The sequence below is a fragment of the Chiloscyllium plagiosum genome, chromosome 1, assembly GCF_004010195.1.
Source record: "Chiloscyllium plagiosum isolate BGI_BamShark_2017 chromosome 1, ASM401019v2, whole genome shotgun sequence".
NCBI lineage: Eukaryota > Metazoa > Chordata > Chondrichthyes > Orectolobiformes > Hemiscylliidae > Chiloscyllium > Chiloscyllium plagiosum.
The window spans coordinates 96,373,903-96,390,948 of NC_057710.1; the positions used below are offsets into that span (position 1 = coordinate 96,373,903).

Here is a 17,046-nt window from a genome sequence, read left to right on the forward strand (position 1 = left end):
ATTGCAACATTTAAGAGGCATTTGGATGGGTATATGAATAGGAAGGGTTTGGAGGGATATGGGCCAGGTGTTGGCAGGTGGGACTAGATTGGGTTGGAATATCTGGTCGGCATAGACAGGTTGGACCGAAGGGTCTGTTTCTGTGCTGTACATCTCTATGACTCTCTGACTCTATTAGCTCCTGAACATATGCAACCTTAAGCGAGAGGATCCACCTCTGTTTGCAAGGAATTAATTACTCCAGTAATTTCAACTTTTCATTGTTTCTGGTTAGCTGCTCAATAGTCTTTTCTTGACAGGCTATAAAACTATTCTCTTCCCTTTGCAACCTCCATCTCCACTGACACTTGCAACCTCATCCTGTTGGAGCTTTTTTCCCCCAGTACCACTTTACAGGTTTTTACTCCTCACATCTTTCCTTGCAACCTCATTCTACCTTCTCTACTCTTGTAGCCTTTCTCACCCTGGCTGTCAGAACTCTCAACAAATCTCCCATGTCTCAGCTCCCTGGGAACAGCATCTCAACCTCTGTACTACTGTCCACCGATCCTGGCCTCAGCACACTACGGACAGAGAAGATTTTGTAGAATGTATTCAGAACAGTTTCCTAGAATAATACAATGTGGATTGCACCAGGGATCAGACTAGTTTTAGATCTGGTAATGGTAATGAAGCAGGTTTAATAAATAATCTCAGAATAAAAGATCCCTTGATGAACAGTGTCCATAACATGGAAGAATTTAGCATTCACTTGAGAGTGAGAAACTTGGGTCAGAAACCATTGTGCTAAATTGTAATGAGGGTATTTACACATGGATGAAGGAAGAGTGGTGGAGGGGACTTGAACAGGAGTTCAGAAGCAACAATGTCAGATATTTAAGAAAATAGGTCATGGCTCACAGCAACGATATATCCCAGTAAGAAAGAAGGATTCTAGAAAGATAATAAACGACCTTCTTTAACCTGGGAAGTTAAGAATAGCATCCAGTCCTATCAACTTTGACATCCATGCCTGTCCTCCAGTAACTTGTAGCCCCACTAACTTGTAAATCTATCAGAAGCAAACGTGAGAGACAACCAGCCTGTGCTTGGACAGGTGGCTCTCACCAATTCTGTCTGTCCTATTTATGTGGCCAACTGTTCTCTGATTGGTTGCCTCATGATTAAATTTTCCTGAACATTTTAGGATTTTTGAAGGTGAATTTCCTCACCATTCCTGTGTATTTTGAGCACGCTTACTGCTTTCTTAGATGCATGTTAATGATCCCATGGCATTGCTTCTAGAAAGAGCAGTGGAGTTATACCTAGTGTCCTGGCCAATTTTTATTTTTCAATCAACATCAAAAACAGATTACCTGGCCATTATGATATTGCTATTAATAGAGTCTTACCGTGCAATCTAACAGTACAGTGTTGTGTTTTTTGTATTATAACTGTGTTCCGGTGGCTGTAAACTTCTTCAGGATGTTGTGCAGTTGTAAAAGCACTATATAAATGCAATACCTTTCTGAAAAAAATGCTGCATTCAGTCACCTAAGCAGGACATCATTTGAACCTAATTGCACAAATGTAAGTTCAGTTGAACCACCAATCTCTGACTCTGGCTGAGAGATAAGAGTGGTGCCTCTCAGTAAAGCTGATATTCTCGTGCTGATAATGGGATTAACCCTTTCTCCCAATTTCTCCATCATAGACATGCTGACAACTTCTCATTTCTGCATTACATCTTCCCAAATACATTTTTGTTCACCCCATTTTGTTCCTTCTTCTGTAGCTAATAGAAGCCTGCCTCATCAAAGCACTTTCTCGCCAGGGAAGTCTGTTTTTTGTGAAATTTAAGGCTCTCGACATCAATGTCACAGTTCTGAGCAGGGATAATTGGGATATTTTAAACCAGTTCATCCAGTGTAAGTGGCAGGTGGGAGATGACTGTTCCCACTCTGTCATTTTAACTCACAACAAATCAGACATGGGAGGGTCACCCACCCATGTCTCAGAGCAGCTGATATGAAATCTAAGTCAAACTACTCCGTAACAAAGAGGTGGAAATTCCCAACACTGATATGTCTGAAATAAATAGTTTCTTTGTATTAAGGTTCAGCAACTGGTTTTACTTTCAAAGAAACTTGCCTTGTTTAGGGCTTTTTAGACATAAAATGACAATATTACAAATATCTTAGAATTCCCTATTAGAGCCCATTGAGCTTGCACCAACCCTCAGAAAAGCATCCTACCCAATGCTACCCCCTCCCTATAATCCCACATTAACCATGGCTAATCCACCTAACCTGTACATCTTTGGACTGTGGGAGGAAACTGGAGCAAAACCACACAGACACAGGGAAAACGTGCAAACCCTACATACACAGTCGCCCGAGGGTGGAATCAAACCCGGCGCTGGCACTGACCCACCGTGTTGCCCGTGTTCAAAAAAAATCTTGTTTAATAAAATTTAGAACATGATTCTACAGAAATTCTGCAGAAATTCTGTGGATTCTACAGAAATTTCTGAAAATTTCTCCCAAGAACCTACCATGACATTAGCAGAGAATTTCCACAAACTGGGTTAAATAGGTGAATTCGCAAGGGTTTCTGTCCAAGTTATCATGGAAGATTGCAAATGCTTCATGTATGTTCTATCCAAGCATTTGTTATTGAGTCTTTGCAGTACAGTGAGAAGTGACATCATGTTTTTTTTAACCATTTTTATCCTCACCCCTTCCCTCTCTTCCCCTCCCCAAGACATTTAACTATTGCAGAAGCATTACTTTCTTTCCAAGTTTAAAATATTGAATCAGATATTCGACCATATTGTGAGGGAGTATTGTGACTACTGTCCATCGGTTTCTAAAACTGTGATTCTGCTGTTTCTGGTCACCCTTTTATTAGAAGGTTACTTTAGGGACCAAAGGCAAACCAAAAAGTCACCTGGACCTGATAACCTGCATCTGAAAGAGTAAAGAAAGTGACATTAAAAAGATAGAGGTGGCATTGGTCTGAATATTCCAGACCTTACTGGATTCTGGGATGTTCCAGCAGATTGGAAAACTGTCAACATGACATCACTGTCAAAGAGGTGGGAGGAGACAAAAAGCGGAAACTATTGACCAGTTAGCCTAATTTCTGTATTTCGGAAAATGCTAGAGTCCATTATTTAGAAAGAAGTATATTTAAAAATATTCACGACATCAATAGAATCAACACAGTTTTGTGAAAAGGAGATCATGTTTGACAAATTTGGTAGGGTTCCTGGGAAAACAGTTGATAAAAGAGAATTGGTAGATGTAGTGTCATTGGACTTCCAGAAAGCATTTAATAAAGTGGCACATAAAGGTGATTGGTCAAGGTAGAAGCTCATGGTATTGGGGAGAAATGGTTTAGGTGGATTCATTAACACACAGAAGATAGAGAGTCAATGAGTCTTTCCTAGGACCCAAATGATTCATCCATATTAATGACTTGAAGGAGGAGGCAGAGAGTAATTTATCCAAATTTGCTGATGATACAAAAATAGGTGGGAGGGCATGTGGTGATGAGGACATATGGAATTTGGAAGGAAATATAGATTGGTTGAATACATGAGCAAAAACTTGACAGGTGGAGTTTAATGAAGGAAAGTGTGAGGCCAAGCACTTTGGTAGGAAAAAATCTAAAGGCAGGCTATTATTTAAATGAAGAGAGCCTCCAAATGTTGTGGCACAAGAGAGATCTGGGTGTTCTTGTGTGTGAAATACAAAATCATAGCATGCAGGTGCAACAAGTAATTACAAAGGCAAATGGAATTTTTGCCTTTATTGCTAGGGGTTGGAATTTTTTAAAAAGTCTTTTTACAACATTACAGGTGTTGGTGAGTACTGTGCACTTTTTGTGCCCTGTATTCATCCCCATGGAAAGATTTGACTGGCATTGGAGCTTGTTCAACAGAGGTTCACTGATTCCAGAGATAAAAGGGTTGCCTAATGGACAACAGCTGAACGTGTTTATTCATTAGTTTAGAAGAATAAGGGATGATCTTATTAAAGCTTACAAGATTCTGAGTGTGCATGACAGGGTGGATTCTAAGAAGATGCTTCCACTAGATGGGAGGATGGGATCTTGAACTGGGGCACATAGTTACAGATGTAAAATATCTTCTTCTTCCATTCAACAGTGTCTGGAAATCTCTGCCTGAGAGAGTTGTGGAGACAAGATCACTGTAAAGAGGAAGTAAATAGATTTTTGAAATATCAAGGAGCTGAGGATTGAAAGGAGCTGACTTGAAAAAGGAATTGAGACATAATGGAAATTATCCATGATCTGAAGCTTCAGAAACTAAATAGCCAACTCCTACTCCTGTCTATTGTGTTCTAACCTTCTTCAACACTACAACCCTTCAAAAACTCTGAATCACTCCAACTCTAGCGTCCTGTACATTGCTTGCTTCCTCACTCCACCATTTGCAGCGGAACATTCAGTCATCCCATCTGCTTCACTTGTGTTCTTTAAGGCACTTCTTTAAAGTAATTCTTTGATGAAACCTTTGTCATGCCTAGCCCAATGTTTTCTTCTGTGGGTCAATGCCAACTTTTGCACAAAATACATCCAGTGAAGGGCTTCGGAACATTCAAAGACACATTACAAATGAGAGTTTTTGTGATGGAATGAAGAAAAATAGTTTGCTGTGTCCTATCAGGTGTTAATTCTTTCTGGTTGTTTAATCTGTGGGAGAGCAGTAAAATGCCACATGTGGTCAAAGCATTTGCTCCTCTGTAAAACATTACTGTCATCCCCACTAGTCAGAACAAGGTGTTCCAGCAATAACAAAGAGAATGAGGCTCAGCGCCACAAATCTTATCTTCTCATTTCTCAAGTGGGAACTATTTGATCATGCAGCTATATACGTGAAGAAGTTAGCCAACTTGCTCTCTACATTTACCTTCGGTAGGGGTGGAAGTTTAAAATCTCGTCCTTGTTTTTATCATGCAATACACACAATGAGGTGCTATTTGGGATGATTTGACTGGTGATATACCTGTTATTTTAGATTTCATATGTCACATAAGTCACTGCTGATGAAGGATCGATAACTATTAGGTGATTTCCAGGTCACATCTCAATCTTACATGTTTCCTGAGACTTGTCAACTAATCAGTACCAATCAGCTATTATGATCTACTTCAATAGCATCTGAACATAAGTCAAAACAGATCATTTTCAGTTTGTGTGAAGTAATCAGGAAGGCTTTACTATAAATAATAAATATTTTGGGAAATTTATTTTCAAATAGCATTGATGAGTTGGAAACTGTCAGAAGACCAAGACATTATTCTGGAAATTGAAACTTTAATTGGGCTCTTACAGGGATTTGAGTGACCTGGGCTATGGTGAAATGTGATGCAGAATCAAGTGACAAGTGTGCCCAACTGAGGTCCATCTTGATGTCATAAGCAACTTGTACCATCTCTTACGCTTTTCACAAGTGGCATGAGTAGATTCTTAGTAGGCAGCGGTGAGATGCCAGTTGATGGGGATGAACACTTGTTAAATACCTTTAATAATATTCAACTACCCACCCGAGCACCAACACCTAATATATCTCATATCATCGATGAACATAAACATTTCCCCCGAAAGGGGTTAATTGCCTCAGGGAATGGGACTTAAAGTAAGGGCAGAAGGCTTAGAGGGATTTTAAGGATACATGTTTGACATAGACAATGGTGCGATCTAGAACGTAAAGGGTGGTAGAGACAGAAACGCTCATAACATTTAAGAAGTGTTCAGTATATACTTAAAACACCATAGATACAGGCTGTGGCTCAAGTGCTGGGAAATGGGATTAGAATAAATAGATGCTGGATGACCAGCATGAACATGATGGGCTGAAGGGCTTCATTCCACGCTGTAAAACTGTGTAATTCTATTACTTGAGCACTGGCCACAATCCATGAACATTGGCATCTGACATGTGTCAGCCTCTGAGTAACCTCCCGGCTCAAATCCAATCCACATGCAGTGCTGCACTGACAAATATCAGGGCAATTCTGCAGCAAGGAAGCTGCCTGCTTATGGACATATGGCCTGCATCTTTGGGCTCTTCACTTGCTCTTAGAGTGCTCTCACTCTGAGCCTACCCAGAAGCGTAAAGCATTGTCTTGCCTTTTCTGCACTTTGCCCCCTCAGCCAGACATTTTTGACAGATCATTTCTGTCTTGATACTAGTCTAGGGGCTTGGACGTAGTCAATCAGTTGCTTGGGCCCTCTCCTCATCAGGGATGAGAAGCTGAATGATAGGCAACCCGCCATCCATTTGCCTTTTTCTGGTCTAGAGTGGGCTATGTTTCACATGCAATGAGAGAAAGAGGGGAGTGAATATTACTGAAATTGAAAGTGGCTTAACAATTACTATTGGTCTAGATTGGGAGGTTTCCCAAGCGAGTAAGTAGGCAGCATAGCAAAAATGCAGGGTTAGTAGTCTTGTGATTGGGATAGGTGACAGTGAGTGGGGAAGAGGCAGATAATAATGAGACTGATAAGGTTTGAGCCTTAGTGGGAGGTAGATGCAGTAGCAGAGGTAGAGTAAGTGTGAGATTTTGGAGAGAAGCTGGCTGTACTTAAGCTGGTGGAGTGGAGCAGGTCATTGACCTTTCCTTACTGGGCTAGGCATTCTTCTGGTCAGATGAGATAGTACTGATCCAGGTGGCATCTCAGATCAGGCTGGCATGTCTGGTATCAATGTCTCATTAATCCAAGGGGAGAAGGAAATCCCACATCGATACCACTCCATCCAGCAGGAACTCCAGGACCCTGCCTGCAAAACAGGGTGCAGACAGTCCCCTGTCTGCCTTGTCCTGGGCAAATGGCAGTAACCATGTGAGGCATCTCTGGGGGCACAATGAGCTTTTAAAGATGGTGCAGACACAGGGGATGCCTGTCAATTCTAGGATATCTGCGGAGTGGCCAGGTGTTTCAGAAACAGCTCGTAATAAGATGGAGCAGAAATCAGATTTGAGAGGTGTCAAAGGAATGGTGTAGGTAATTAATGAGCTGGATGTGGTAAAATATGGTGAGGGAACTCACTAGGCCTTGTTATGACAAACTTTGCAAAATACTAGACCAACTTGGACTCAGCCAAAAGTAATACAAGGCTCAGCCCACTTGTGTTATAATTATGGTGATACTGAGCAACTGGATTTGTAAATGTTTCACAGAGCACAGTTCCTTAAAATTCTGGACAGGACAAATAATGTGAATGTAAGCAAAATATTATGTGGAAAATATAATAACAGAACTAGAAGGCACAAGAACAAACTAGACCAGAGAGGAGCAGATTCTGATGGAGCGGTAAATACTTGCATCAAACACACAGCAAAAACAACGAAGGCAATGTTGATGGGCTGTTTCAAAAAGGAGCGCTGGTGTTTATAAAAACTCACCTGTTGAAGTCAGCGATTACTTGAGTCATGCAGATGGGGAAAGACATCAATAGGACAGTGCCTTGGGAGCCCTGGTTGGGAAAAGGAAGAATTGGTCAAGGTTTCATCTCCTGACCATTAACTACTGCCTTTCTCTAACTAATATTGTGTGCAGTTCTGGTCAAGAATCATGAGTAACTTTATTTATCATTTCTCCCATAAAGAACTGATACAGTAAAAAACGAGACAGCGTTCCTCCAGAACCAAGGGGCTACATGGACAGCACAAATTACACAAGTACAGTCATACACAGGGCAGCATAAAGTGTAAAACATGCAAAACAGCACAGTAATTCCTGACAAGACAACAGGTACAGTGGTGGACAAATTATGCTCTAATAATGAATGATCATTAATAAACCATTGTTTTAGCATCAATTCAAAAAGTCATACAAAGAATTGCAGATGGAATACCGTGTGATCATAGTGTTAAGGAGCCTGAAGGCTTCAGGGAAGAAACTGTTGAAGTCTTGCTGTGAGAGACTGAATGCTCCGGTATCTTCTGCCAGATGGCAGGAGGGAGAAGAGTTTGAGTGAGGGGTGTGTGGGGTCTTCCACAATGCTCTTAGCAGATTCTGCGTGTGGTGTAAATATCTGTAATGGAGGGAAGAGAGACCCTGATGATCTTCTCAACTGTCCTCACTATCTGTTGTAGGGTCTTACGATCTGAGATAGTACAATTCCCAAACCAGGCAGTGATGCAACAGTTCAGGGTACTCTCAGTGAACCCTCTGTAGAATGTGGTGAGGAATTTTGGGCTCTCTTGGCTATGGAGCTGGTGTTGAGGGTCCAGGTGACATTCTCTGCCAGGTGTACACCAAGAAATTTGGTGCTCTTCATGATCTCCACGGGGGAGCCATCGATGTCCAGCGAAGAGTGGTCGCTCCATGCCCTCCTGAAGTCAACAACCATCTTTCGTTTTGTCCACATTCAGAGATAGGTTGTTGGCTCTGCACCAGTCCGTTAACCACTACACCTCCTCTCTGAATGCTGACTCATCGTTTGTGCTGATGAGAGTCAGTACAGTCGTGTCATCAGCGAACTGAATGACATGATTCGAGCTGTGCATTGCTGCACGGTTATATGTCAGTAGACTAAACAGCAGTGGACTGAGCACACATCCCTGGGGGGGGGGGGGTGTGCCTGTGCTCAGTGTAATGATGTTGGAGATGCTGTTCCCAATCCAAACTGACTGAGGTCTCCCAGTCAGGAAGTCCAGGATCCCGTTACAGAGGGAGGTATTCAGGCCCGGCAATCTCAGTTTTCCAATCAGGTGCTGAAAAATGATAGTGTTGAATGCAGAACTGAAGTCTACGAACAGTAATCTGACGTAGGTGTCCATCTTGTTCAGGTAGGTGAGGGCCAGATGGAGCGTGGAGGAAAGGCATCATATGTTGAGCAGATGTGACGATACGCGAACTGCAGTGTGTTAGTGGGGGGGGCAACAGGGTCTCAATATACCTCATCATGAGCCTTTCGAAACACTTTGTGATGATGCGTCCCTCCTAAAAGGAAGGGTTTTGTGAAATTTGAAAGGGTTGAGAAAAGATTGACAAAGATGTTGCTAGGGTTAGAGGACTTAAGCTAGAGGGAGAGGCTGAATAGGCTAGGGCTGTTTTCCCTGGAGCGTTGAAGGCTGAGGGGTGAACTTATAGAGGTTTATAAATTCATGAGAGGCATGTATAGGGTAAATAGACAAGGTCTTTTTCCTGGGGTGGAGAAGTCCAGAACAAGAGGGCATAGGTTTAAGGTGAGAGGGGAAAGATTTAAAAGGTACCTAAGGGGCAACCTTTTCAAACAGAGGGTGGTGCATGTATGGAATGAGCTGCCAGAGGAAGTGGGGGAGGCTGGTACAATTGCAACATCTAAAAGGCATCTGAATGTGTTTATGAATAGGAAGGGTTTAGAGGGATATGGGCCAAGTGCTGGCAAATGGGACTAGATTAGATTAAGATATCTGGTCGGCATGGGTGAGTTGGACCAAAGGTTCTGTTTCTGTGCTGTACACCTCTGTGACTCTATGACATCGCATGAGAAAAGATCAGTCTTGTCTCTGATGCCAGTTCAATAGTTGGCCTACACCATCCATGTTTACATCCAGACATGACCAGAGACTGGCCATTGGCCTTAAAACTATAATGCAATAAAGAATCAAACCCTTCATTAGAGAGGAAAGGGGAAAGAGATTTTAACTGATAATTTGTGATTGGATGAGAATTTTGACATTTTTTCCCTACTGAAATTTGACCCATTGTAAATTATCTGCTTTAGGAGATCAAATAGAATGGGAGCATGGAGAAGAACCTAATCTAACGTATGTTTGTGTCAAGTTTTTAATAACAGTTGGTTCTTCTATAATGCATGGTTCTTCAACACAAATTGGCTTTAACGTGATTGAAGAATTTAGATTTTTTTAGAACGTGAACTTTCCTTACCTGTATTGGCAATAACGCAATTCCAGCCCCACTAGTTTAAATGGCGCTGCTATTGTGCGATTTTCTTATAACGCAAGATTGCATGCGAACAGAACTATTGCATTATATCCAGAACCATCTGTATTCTTTTTTCAAACAATCATGGAAACTCCACTGCTGTCATAATACAGAAAGACCATGGATGCCGGAAATCTGAAATAAAAACAAGGAAATGCTGTCAATGTTTGATGACGGTGACCTCTCATCTGAATCAAATAGTATCAACCTGAACCATTGGGTGGGATTTAAGGTTAGCAAAGAGGGGTCCAGACTTGCTGTAAAACCAGTGGAATATTCTGGGAGGTTTATTGATATTAGAAGGTATTCAGACACTTACCTAGGTGGTAGCAACCCACCCTTCAAATTAAGCCCGAACAGAGCAGTAATCTCACCCATGAGAGATCACAGGTCTCAACAGAACCCCTAGGAAATGTTGACCACTCCAGGCAAGTGTTGCAATAAGGTCTTCAGAAGGGACTGCCTATGCATGTGTGTAGCATGGTGGATGGGGTAAACTGGGGGTACCATGGTCAGAGGAGGGTCACCAGCAGAGAGCGAATCAGTTAATCGAGAGCAAGGATGGCTTTCCACATCCTACCTTACCCCCAACCTCCCACCACCCCCACCAGTACCTCATCCTTCAATCAAGCAGTCTGAGAACAAGGGCTCCTCCTAGTAAGGTGTAATAAATCTTCTCAGGGTTTCCCATGCATCACTAACTGAAGGTCAGTGAGAGAAGACCTTCAGGTGGCCTTTATGTGGATGCTCAACTGGCCACTAAGCAGGAAAGCCACCCTCCATTCTGCCCATTCATATCACAATGGGAGCATTATCCCAGAGATTCACTGAGAAAACATTGCAATGCTAACAGTGAAAGACTGGATTTTAGTGTATTTGGGAAGTGCAGGACGTCTACATTATGCACCCAGTTACATCTCAGCCTGCAAATATTGGGCAAATCCTTCCTGTGGGCAAATCCTTCATCTGAATGTCAGCCGCAACATTTGTCCAATTGAATTAAGCCAAAAACATAAACATGACCAAATTAAGTATAAACTTATACTTGTCATCAGACCAAACAGGTAACCCTGGTAGTGCTTTTAACCAAGTTTGAAATCCCATTATTCCCTGTTGTAGCTGCAGGCTCTGGGCTATAATTGGTAACTGCAGCAAATTGCCTGTCAGAAACTGGCTAGAAGATGTGAGCTAAGTTATGAACATTTCTGTAGCTTGTGGGCCTGATGTAGTCTAGAATGATCATGCACAGCACTGGTTTGAAGCCCTTGTTATTTTAGCTTCTGGGCATCATTACCATATTGTAAAGAATGAACTTGATTCTAGTGACTGACCACCACATTAAGCAGGCAACTGGACCGAGAATGATAGTGATTGACTATAAATGATTTTTAGCATGAAGTCCTTTTAAAAATGATTTCAGGTTTATAAAATTAAACAAACTCTGGCAGATCATCTCAGTACCATTCACATTTTAATCATTAAAAAGAAATGACAATCTCACCAACAAGAAGTAAACTACTATAAAAGCTGGAAATATTTTACATGCAAGGATGCGTCTGTGGAGATAACTAGCCAGTTACTGGTTTGGGTACATGTGAATACTGCAGTCAAGACATCCTTTTGCCTTCTTTTGCTGCAGGATGACACGAATGTGATAGGGCCAATAGCAGCCCGGAAACACGGATTTTCTGGCCCTGTAGAGGTAGCAGACACCCATAAATAAAGGCTTAAAGATCGCTAGAAATTGGGCCAATGGCCCTAATGATATGTTCAGAGCAAGCTTCAGATGACCCATTAACAAAGTATTTCTGTGATGTAATCTAATCATGACTTACCTTATTGATTTTCATTGGTTGTGGGATGTTAAAGCATTTGAGTTAATGTGTAAATTGGATTGGTTTGAAGAATATGACAGTAAGTCGACATGATATAACACAAAGCGTGATGCCTGTTATCACAAATAGAAAATGACACACCGCATATCAGTAATTTTACAATACAAACTGGACTGGACAAAATACCATGCCTTCTGCATGACTTGAAACATATAGACTTAGTGTGTCATCATAAGGCTGCTCAGCTGGTGGTGATTTAACCTGAGGGCCACTGTACCTCTGGTGATGGGTGAGGTTGAAAAGTAGAGTGCTTCATGGTAACCTCAGTCAATGATAAAAATTGAACCTACACTCTTGGCCTTGTACTGCTTCATAACCCAACCATCCAGCCAACTGAGTTAAACAGACCTCTAATATAGACTTAACCCCGAACTCAATAATTATATTTCAGGCAATTTATGGAAACATAAGAATTAGGTGCAATGAGATTTGATCTAAAGAAGTTCATCCATCAGACACCTCCAATCGTAATTCTCTTGTTGAAGGCCAGCAATGGCATGGTTAGTAATACTCTTAGAATCCTTCATGGTGTGGAAATTGGTGTTGGTGTTACTCTGCATTGCAAACCAGCTGTCCAGCCAACTGACACCCCCATCAGAGGATATAGATTTAAAGTGATTGGCAAAAGAATCAAAGTCAAAATGCAGAAAAATGTTTAACACATTTAGCAGTTATGATCAGAAATATACTACCTTAAAAGACCAATCAGTCAGATTCAATTGTGACTTTCAAAGGGAAATGGATAACACATTGAAGAGAAAAAAAAATTGCAGGTCTATGGAGAGAGGCCTGGGTATGGGGTAACTAAAGTGCTCATGCAGAACATGGACTGGCCAAGTAATGGCCTCTTTCAGTGCCCTGAAGATTCTATGTATCTTTCTTTGTTTGAATCCAGTCCTAAAGCACGTAACCAGTGCTTGCTGATCCCCTTGTGACAATTTGCAAAGGTCCATATGTTTCCTTCTCAACCTTCTTGACAATATGGCCACTCCTTTACCATTCCTTCTTCCATCTTAAAACCGAAGAACTGCAAATGCTGGAAATCAGAAACAAAAGAAGAAATTACCAGAAAAACTCAACTGGTCTGGCAGCATCTGTGGATGGAAAACAGTTGACTTTTTGAATCCAATGACCCTTCTTCAGAACCCACAACCAGAGGCATATTATATTCTAAGTTTACCTTATTTATAAATTCACAACCTCATATATTTATATGAGGCTTTGTCCTCTGTAAACTATCTATCATCTAGATTGTATTGCATTTAAACTTTAATCTCTCCTGGTAGCTCATTCTCAGTGTGTGAATTGGTGCTCGTTTAGACAACTTAGATAGACTTAGGGGCCTGATCTCACAACTCTAATCATTTACGTAGATGCGAGTACAAACCAGGAGTGGATTTGTGATTTCATTTATTACTTCTATCCCTTCCCTTCCCTGGGCTGTTTCACTTAGCCAGTCTTTTGGATCCAAATACCAATCCCATGTTCCCCTTAGTAAAAACATGGTAGCAGAAAAAAAGTAATTCAAGTTTTACACATGACTTGAAGTTTTTTTGTTGTTTCTTTTAGTTAAGTAGTAAGCCTCTATTTGTGGCCCTTTTCACATTTCAGTAATCAATTATCTTTACATGGTAATAATCAGTGATTGACAACCAAAGGCTAAATATATAAGTGCCTCCCCTTTTTTACATTAGATAAATAGACTAGCACCAGAGTACCTTAGTTCCTAGTGCTGCTGATAAAGGTTTTAGTGTATAGATTTGAGGAGAGTGAAGCAGCTTGCACAGATTTCTCAGTGCCTAACAGTCCAGCCTTCACAGGTATGTGCTTTCTGTTTATTGTGTTTTTAAATAATAATTTTATTGTCATCACTGTTGAATGTCACTAATTCAAGCATTCTGTTTCACATTTATAATATGGCCCTTTCAGGATGTTGCACCATGCTGCAGGATATTTGAAGAAAGGCGTTCTGAATTCATTAAATGAGAATTAATATAATAAATGTTACAGTCCAATGTGTGTGTCAACGGTTAGGATCATTGTATGAATTGTATTGGAGAAAGAGATCCCATGCACTATGACTAGAATAAATCCATATCGTCCAGTGAAACATCACTTTTTTCAATCCTTATTGAAATCATTTTCTGCATTAGAATTTAGTCCTGTTTCAAGAGGTAGAAACATTCAACTCATCAACAACCATCTGGTCAACAAACCATTTAGGTTACTGTAAAGTAACACCGAGTCACATCACTGTAATTTTTCTCCATTTTCACTCAAATGTCTCATCGGGACCTACTATGCTTGCTCCCTGACAAAGTTCTTGTCTATGTTGTGGGTATATATGTGTTATACACTGACAGGAATCATTTACTCTGGTTAATGTGCAAACAGCAATTACTTTTGCCAAGTAAAAATTTAATGGGAAGAATGTTTTACTGTCTTCACTGTCTCCCTTTCTTCCAGTGCTTACGTAGGAAATTGATAAGACCTCATGCAAAAATAGTAAATATTTAGTTTATGTTGGACTTGGCACATTTTACACTATTAGCACTGAGAATTACCTGTGTAAGCTAAATTGTGGCACCATATGTTGACTGATTTGTATAAATTAGTTCTTCCATTTTGCTTTTTTTTAACGTTTGTGTGGCAGACCAGGATCTATGAGAAAATTTAATCGACTTGAATATTCATTAATATGTTCAGTGATATTTTTCGATTGGTTTCTGGATTTAATTGTCACTGTTCTTTCTGAAATGGCGCTTTGGCACACAGTGCTCTGTCAGCAGAAACTGTGCCCATTTTATTTTCTCTCTTTTCTTCCCCCCCTCTTGTCTCTCTTTTGTGCACCTTGTACTCGGCGGAGCTATTTGCTCTGAGGGTGGGACAGGAGAGTTGTTTTGTGTCTGGTGAAACATTAACTAAAAGCAATCAGCCATGAGTTTGAAGGGCATTCCATTGCCGTGCAGAGCTGTGAAAGGAGAATACACCTTGCTGAAGGTAGAGATTTTACTGCCAATGTCTACTTCCATTTTATATCCCTGTTCGCAAATTTTCGAATAGATTCAGTAAAAATTAAAGCAGCAATATAAAAACAAAGGAGGTCGCTGAAAATAACTGTGTAGAATTAAACTCATCGTATTCTTCAATATTGTAAGTACAAATGATTAGAATGACATTTCTCCCAACGTTAAGTATTCACGTTACTCGTTGGATGCCTGGCTGATAAGTTTGATAAATTCTCTTGTAAGTATTGTTCTTGGGCTACTAAACAGTTTGCTGCTGGTTGATCCGTTTGGTGAGTGTTACATTTCTAAGACTGCTGCTGTGAAATGGTTAGTGTGTGAGGATTTCAGGCTCTTACGAACTTAATTCAGTTCTTTCAATTTTCTCATTCTTTTGCTTCCTTCCTTTCCTTGAAGGTGTGAATTTTCCACAGACCCCCAACAGTACCTTCGTACCTCACCCAAATAGCACTTCTCAATCTTTGAACTTCAAAGTGGCTCAGCTGGTAATGTTACCGCGAGGCATTATGGATAAACCTAATCCATTCTCATCCAGCTGCCTACATTGTTTACTGCCACTGTGCTTTTTCCCAACAAGGATTAACTGCACAACAGTCTTTTGCTGTTTGGTCGTTGTGTCCCCAAGACAAAATGTAGCACCCTGACTACTATAAGCTAATTTTTAACATTGAGCAGAACATTTTGATGTGTTTGGCTTCATATTACACTAGCTAATGCCTTTCGTCGTTTGTGTGTTGGGAGAACTGGTTACACAGTTGTTAAAATGTATTGTGACGACTAGAAATAAGAGATAATATAGTGGTGGTTATTGTAAAGCAGGAAGAGGAGACCAGACAGTGAACAGGCCCCTCATTGTGGATCAGACTGAGTAAATCCAAAATAAATATCACATTTATTAAACATGCAAATGGTAATAAAGTGCTAATTATAAATTAACTATTTTAGCCCGGGTTCACACAATTGCAAACTTTGTGACAGTTGTAATCATCTGAAATTTTAGTGAGATTAAATAATCAAACTGACTTTTTATTTTTCCATTGTTTTCGAATTGTGACTTTGATCACTCTGCCAGTCAATTCTAACAGCCTTGCGAATTTGAGGGATTGGTTTACTCGATTGTGGCAAAATTGTCTTTTCTCACAGCCGAGATGGAGGTTATTTCAAGCAAAGTTCACACCAACCCCCTTGTCAGGAAAGCTGCTACCTTTTTTTTTGTATGGTTTAGGACCTGATTGGCTGCATTGCCCTTTAGGAAGCTGGCAATATCTCATAGGCAAAGACTGGCCACTCGAGTAAGGTTCACTGTTGTGGTGCCCAAGACACTTCCTAAAACCCAAGTTTAATGTATGTTTTTTTTTGCTGCTTTTGATGATCAAGGACCTGCTTGGGCTCTGGTTCAAGGGCACTACATCTGCTGTAAACTCCAGCACCTCATATCCTCATTTTGGCACTGAGAAAATAAACTTTTAAAAAACATGTGCCAACTGTTTGCTGTATTAGCATTTGCTGCACTGTACTGTACACTTGCTGTACTGTAGTCAGTTTCTTAATAATCCAAAAAGTTTAATGTTTTAAAAGCTTTGACAAGATGTCTATTAGCTGAAAAAATACTTAATTTTTGAATTTTTAAAGTCTTCATTTGGAGACTTGCAAATCAGTGCACAACGCAGTAGTGATCAATTCAATTTGTGGGTAGAGCCATTTTCCACTGGTGCTTTTTTAAAAAAAAGAACAAATCATTATGAAAACTATTTACCTGTGACATTTTTATGCTTAAATTTCATTGAGCTACTGTTTTGGCCAATTTTATGGGAAAAACCAATGCAACCAAGTGGAAATACCAGGCCATTGAATTTCAGCGGAGTAGAGATAAGTCTTTTTCTGTCCACCTTTGTAACCAAACTCTGTACTTTTTAATGGTGTGCAAAAGAAGCATCCGACTGTTAAACCTAACCTCGCATAGGATTCATATTTTCATGGACTATATCCAATTTATTTTATTTTTTGAGCAAAGGTTTTGCAAAGTTCTTCCTAGCCCACCAATATATCACCACTTGGTATATTTAGCAAGTTACCCACAAATCTATATGATCTTAAATGCTACGCTTTATCCTTGAACAGTTCTTTTCTTCCCTCGTTTCTGAAGTCACAGGAACCAACATGTTCCACATAACACTATC

General features: G+C 40.4%; 1 protein-coding gene across 5 annotated transcripts in view; it reads left to right on the forward strand.

Annotated features, from left to right (window-relative positions):
* The window catches only part of rbm47 (RNA binding motif protein 47), a 263,132-nt gene that overhangs the window by 152,218 nt on the left and 93,868 nt on the right, over positions 1-17,046 (forward strand). The window contains exon 1 of one of the 5 annotated variants that reach the window (XM_043692560.1): positions 13,591-13,660. The exons of 2 other annotated variants lie outside the window; for them this stretch is intronic. The gene's annotated coding sequence lies outside the window, so the exon portion shown is untranslated. 2 more of the 5 variants (XM_043692532.1, XM_043692541.1) reach the window with 2 other exon arrangements.